Source organism: Dipodomys spectabilis, unplaced genomic scaffold (genome assembly GCF_019054845.1).
Source record: "Dipodomys spectabilis isolate Male_0828 unplaced genomic scaffold, ASM1905484v1 ptg000259l, whole genome shotgun sequence".
NCBI classification, from domain to species: domain Eukaryota; kingdom Metazoa; phylum Chordata; class Mammalia; order Rodentia; family Heteromyidae; genus Dipodomys; species Dipodomys spectabilis.
In genome coordinates, this window is record NW_024870936.1 from 2,083,952 (window position 1) to 2,090,443 (window position 6,492).

The 6,492-nt window shown below is 35.2% G+C and overlaps 1 non-coding gene across 1 annotated transcript; it reads left to right on the forward strand.

Moving 5' to 3' along the window:
• Positions 1-3,793: 3,793 nt before the first annotated feature.
• LOC122125060 lies at positions 3,794-3,903 on the forward strand. Its single transcript, XR_006150716.1, has one exon. It is a non-coding gene; the product is annotated as a U6 spliceosomal RNA (small nuclear RNA).
• The last annotated feature ends 2,589 nt before the right edge of the window (positions 3,904-6,492 follow it).

A 6,492-nucleotide genomic window follows, 5' to 3' on the forward strand; every position in this document is an offset into this window, starting at 1 on the left:
ATCCCTCTTTCCAATGTTTTTGATGTTGGTGCCCTCCATCTTGTATATACACTTCTCTAGTTTGGGGAGGGAAAGGGAAAAAACAGAATACTTAAATGGGAATACAGGTTGACCCATTGTAACAATGAGATGCACAAGACACTGTTAAAAAACAAACTTTACAATTTAGGAGGGGTTCGGGGGGAGTGTATAGGGTAGTTTTGGAGCTAGGAGGTTAAGGATGGTAGGGGACATATAAAGGAGGAGGTAACAATGCTTGATAGGAAATGTATGCCTTACCTTGCTCATGTAACTAACCCCTCTGTACAGTATTTTTACAATAAATATATAAAAATAAAAGAATAAATATACTTCAAAGGTAATCTGTGTGGTGGTTGGAGACCAATGATACAGAAAGACTTACAAGGATTGAATACGGGAAACAAATTACCTAAAAACTGAGATGATGCTGAGTATAATCCTAAATGCTCAGGTGGCTGAATTCTGAGGATATGTGTTTGAAGCCCACCCAGACAGGAAAGATGAGACTTTTATTTCCAATGAAGGTGCAAAAAAAAAATACTACTGGAGTTGTGGCTAAAGTGGTAGCCTTGAGTAAAACTGCTCTTGGACAATGCCCAGAGCATGAGATCAAACCCAAGACCAGCCCCCAGTCACTTATAAAAAAGGTTGTGTGTCTGTGTGTGGTGGCAGAACCCTTTACTAGTTTCATGATAGAGCAAGCATTTTAACAATGATTCATGGTGTCAATATTTACCTCTTTATTAATTGTTTTCATACTAATGTGTGCATGGGTGCTTTATCTCTTCTATAACCGGTTTTGTTCAGTGACTGACTGAAAAACTGCCCTAATCAAACCCTTTTTTAAATCAAAATATATTATTGAATACTGCTGAATAGGAAAGTCAATTATTATTGTTTGGAAGAAAAGAAAGAAAAATCAGATGGGAGAATTGTAGAAGTTAAATATTGAAGTGCTTGACTGATATAAGCACTGGCCTTGTAAAGGTAGTCAAAACCTTACCAATGCTATTTTAGAGAAGTGCTAGGGGCTAGAGGCATGGCACTAGTAGTAGAGCACCAGTTGGGTAAAAGGTGGTTATTTTTCATATGGTCAGGTGTTTGAATTTGGTTGACTATTAAAGCTTTTGACTGGCTTGAAAGGGATCAAAAGTTTGAGCCATCATTAAAGATGATCCCAAAGCTCAAATTCATGGGAGCCAGTGTTGGGCTGCCTATCCACTGTGCTTATTCAACTTGGACATGCAACAGGATGCCTTCTGCAGGTGTAAACTTTGCCATACTAAGATGGTGTTTGTAGGATACCTTAATTGCTCCTGGCATTTCCAACACAGATCTTCTGTGCCATTCATGAGGGATCCTAGGAGCCCCTCATAGGAGACACATTCAGCCGCCCTGTTGAGTCAACTTCCTGGATGGTCTAAACATGCCATCCTTGGTAGCTGATAATGGAACTAGGTATAAAGTTAATCTGCAACATCAGGAAGAGCCACAAATAGGCACCCTCAGAAGCAAGCAACCTCATGAATTGGCCTTGGTAGACAAAAATGAAACTATGTATCCTGCTTTGGTACTTGCGTCTTTGTAGGGATGGTGTGTGAGAGAAGTGTCTTAGATTCAGGCTCTTAAATTCTTTCTAAGAGTCTTGATTTGCAAATTCATTTGTCCACCTAGGAAGAGTGAAAAGTTGGAGGTGGAGTCATCTCTGAGAAGAATGTCTAATAATGTAGTCGAGAAAAGGGAAGAACAAGAAATACATTCTGAAGGGCAAAGTGTACCAAAAAATCTTACTCCCATTACAGCATGTCTTTGTGATTTAAGAATTCTAAACCTAGGAAGCTCAAGAAAATTGGAGCTAAAAAGCCTCCCTCAGACATGCTTAATATTGTCTCCTTTTAGGGAGAATGTGGGGAAAGATATGAAAATATGTGTTAAGGCTGATTTTTATTTTTGAGTTTAATTTTAATGTTCACTTGGTAAACTTAATCCACTATATCCCTGTCTCTGTGTAAATACCCATCAACATGAAATATAAAGTGATTTTGATAAAAAATAAAAATGACTCAGAAGAAATTATAAATGCAAAAACAATCTTCACAGGGCTGGGATGGTGGCTCAGTGGTAGAGCGCTTGCCTTGTATGCATGAGGCCCTGGGTTCGATTCCTCAGCACCACATAAGCAGGAAAAAAAAAGCCAGAAGTGGCGCTGTGTCTCAAGTGTTAGAACTTTAGCCTTGAGCTGAAGAGGTGAGGGACAGTGCCCAGGCCCAAAGTTCAGGCCCACGACCTGACCAAAAAAACAAAACAAAAACAAAAAAACAATCTTCACAGAAGCAAACTCTCAGAGATATTTCATAACTTTGACAAGGATAAAGTGGGTGAAGTTAGTATATATGAAAAGTATGACAATACACAAAAACATAAAAAGATACTCATATATTTCATTATATAACCCAAAGCAGAAAGCAAAGGTTGTTTAGATGATTTTTAAAACCCAGTCTCTTAGGTACTGGGAAGGTGGTTCAATGTTAGAGTGCCTGCCTTGCATGCATGAGGCCTTGGGTTTGATTTCTCAGTATCACATAAGCAGAAAAAGATGGAAGTGGTGCTGTGGCTCAAGTGGTATCACTAGCCTTGAGCTGAGGGACAGCATCCAGGCACCAGAGTTCAAGCCCCATGACCAACAAAATAAAAATAAAATCAAAACAAAACACTGTCTCTCACTTTTGTGACCTCAATTCTGTAATAACGCTGCTTCAGCCTAGGGCTAATATTTTAGGTGTGGACATTTATAAACACTCCTGAATCAGACTCTATTTGATCATTTTTAAATACATATTTTGTTCTTAATTTTCCTCTTTATAAATTCACATGCACCTATAAAAAATGGTGTGGCCATCGCAGTAACCTTCTCAAAATACCTCCTAATGACAACTTACAAAAAGTTGTATTATATTACAACAAGGAAAACAATGCTACAAATAAAGGAAACCAATAATTAAATATTAATGATTAATAAAATAAAAAACGAAACAATTACCAGTGTTTCCAGTATTTGAAGTGTACTACAAATTAGATTTATTATTGTCATATTTCTTTACATTTAACACTGGCTAAGATTATTATGTTCCACAAGAATTTTATAGGCTATAAGTAGTGTTTAAATCACCCACTAAGATTACCATTTATAGTTCACCTCATAATTTGTATATGGCTTATATCATCATTTGTTCCTCACTAACATAAAAAGTAAGGAAGGCCTACAGTTTTAACAGAAACTGTGTAGTTAACATAGTCAACTCTATTCTGCCCTTTTACAGAAAGACTTTGCAACTTCGCATCAGTAAAGTTTCTATAAACTCTGAAATGGACATACTTAGTAGTATTTATCTGCTACCATAAATCTTAAATACTTTATAGAAAAGTATTATGACCTGCCAAACAGTCCCAGTTTTGGCATATATAAGCAAATTCCAAAAATTAAATATATTTAAAACATTAAAACTTTTAACAAACATTAACACTTGCTGCAGTGTTCATTATGACATGTCCCTTGTATAGAATAATTGAATTCCTCCTCCTACACATCTCTTGAACAACAAATATCTGGAATTATTTTGTTTTTGACATGTCAATCTTGACTTTATTCTTAATTATGTACTTATGTAAGAAGTACATGTTTCTAAAATTTCACAATTCTTTTAAACTTAGTTTTTGTTGAATTGTCTAGTTTAAGAAAATCAATTACAATTTATATATAAAAAAATGTTCTGTGCTCAATCCAGCATCACATACACTAACATTGGAAAGATACAGAGATTAACATGGCCCCTGCGCAAGGAAGACAGGCAAATTCCTGAAGCATTCCATCGCCCAATTTGTCAGGAAATGGAAAGACTTGGAAAAAAATTATTAAGTGAAGTAAGCCAAGTCCAAAGAAACATAGGTCCCATGGTTTCTCTAATTTTCAATAACTAATATATGTCTGAGATAAGCAGAAAAGGTCAAAAGTTATGTGTACATGACCAGATAAGGTTATGTTAACGGAAATGAACCCCAAGTTAGGGACAAAAGTGGGTTTTTTTCTTGCTATTGTTTCTCACGTACTTATAACGTACAGTATGTGTTTTTTTGTTTCTTTATATGTTCCTCCCCCATGCTACACCTGTTTCACTGTATTTGAAGTTGTTGCGCCTACATCTTTTATATACTCTCCTCCTCTAATTTGCTGAGGAGAAGGAAAAAAAAAACAAAATGCTTAAATAAGGATACAGGTTGACACATTGTAACAATGAGATGCACAAGAAACTATTTTGTAAAGTGAACTTTACAATTGAGGGGGGAAAGGGAGGAGGTTAATGGACTTGTGGAGGTGGGAGGGAAGGGATGGTAGGGGAACAATAAAGGAGGAGGTAACAATGCTTTTTAGGAAATTTACTCATTACCTTGCTCATGTAAATGTTACCTCTCTGTACAGTATTTTTACAATATGAACCTATAAAAATGTTCTGAGATGGAAGAGTTTATTTCCTTTATTTTACTCATATAATATCGTTAGCAAAGAAATTCATGCAAAACGCCGATATGAAGGTATTTTGAATAAATATGTGTGTGAATGCACGCATGTGCTCAAGCACTTGCATGTGTGTTGGCGTGCTCAGAGTTTGAAATCAGAGCTTCAAGGTCTTGCTAGGCCTTTTCTCTCTAGATTGGTGAGCTACTAAATGAGCTACATCTCCATTCTTGGCCCTTTGCTAGTTCATTAAAATTTTTGAAAAATATTATCATGAATTTATTTTGCCCTGATTGGTTTCCAACTGTTATCCACAAATCTCAGGCACCTGAGTAGATACCCCTAGTAGTTAGGATTACAGGTGTGACAAACCAGCAAAGGTTTTCAGAATAACGTTAAAAGTAGAAGAAAATTTACTTCAGAGGGGCATGTTTTAGTATCTCCAATTTTAAAGCATTTTGGAGTGATTATTTATGATTTTTAAATTTTTGGATACTTATAAGACAGTAAGTGCTGATATTTAAAATTTTAGTACTTTTTAAATAGGATACTGGAATTGTGGGACAGAAGAAATTTGCCTCTCTTTGGACCTCAATGTATAAGCTCAGTTCTGTGTATGATAACCAATATCACCAACACAATCTGTGTTGAAGATAAATGTGACAGAAAACAATCACCATGGGCAATATTTAGTATGCTATTATTTCTTGGACAATATGAATATTGAATTGAGAGTGTCATAGAATGGAGAGATTTTATCTACATTTTGTGTATTGCTGAAAGACTTTTGGAAACTTTTTCTCATTTCCTTCCTCACTGTGTGTGTCTTTAGGCCATGCACTTACTGCCCTTAATTACATTTTTTTCCCAACACTAAAATGGTAATAACATTAGCGTTATAGCGAATGTTATCTTAACAATTAAGGGAATGAAACTTGTGAAACACTTAACATAAACTTCTAGGAATGAGCTTTGAGTTTAGCCAGCAATCTTTTTAAAATACTAAATAGAATGTGATAAGTAGTACAGAAACCATTACATGTAGTGAGCAACCAGAAGTAATATCTATTGATCATGCTCTGCTTCCAAGGAAGCCAGGTGGATAATTTCTTATGCTGTAAATCAAAATGGTTATCTTATGTCTTGATAGTGTAAAAATATCAGGGACAAAATGATGAAGGAATGTTGTAGACTGAAGTGAAATCCATATGAAAATGTGCAAAACTGATAAAACATAAAAGTATCTGAGCAGTATATTGTGTTTTACAACATTTAAGTTATGTCGCAAAGATAAAGAAGACATAGAAGAATAAATTCTTTTTTTTTGTTGTCCTATCATAGGTCCTTAGAAGGATGAACTCTTTCCTCATTCTTATACAGGCATCATCGGATGAGAGGAGCTGTATTTTTTTTTTGTTTGCTTCCTTCCATTTATTCTTCAGTTTGAAATCTGAGCTACTTGAGACTGAAAGAAACCAAAATAAATAAACTACAGCCTTGTAACAGGTCTAACTAAATTGAGTTATATAGTATCAATTGTTAACAGAAAATGATTTAAGCAATACTATGTTATTGAAAACTGAAAAATGTTAGGAGTTGCTACATTTTTTTCTTTTCTACTACCTTGAATTAATTATTGATCTGGTTTAGCGAGATTAAAGATGAGATTAACCAGAAACTGGATTAAAAATGGACAAAAGGTCTGAATAGACTTGTTCTCCATAAAGCCCTGAAAATTGCCTGTGGGTTTACAAAGTTGTGTTTAATACAACTTCTATGCTGCCTTAATGCTTTTTGAGCAGATGTCATTAGAGAAATATAATTCAAAATTACTATGATACAACTTCATAAATATAACTCATCAAAAATCAATGGAACCAGTTATGGTGGTAAAGGCTTGTAATTCCAAGCATTTAAGAGGCTGGATTTAAGTTAAGGCCAGTATAGGGTACTGCAGG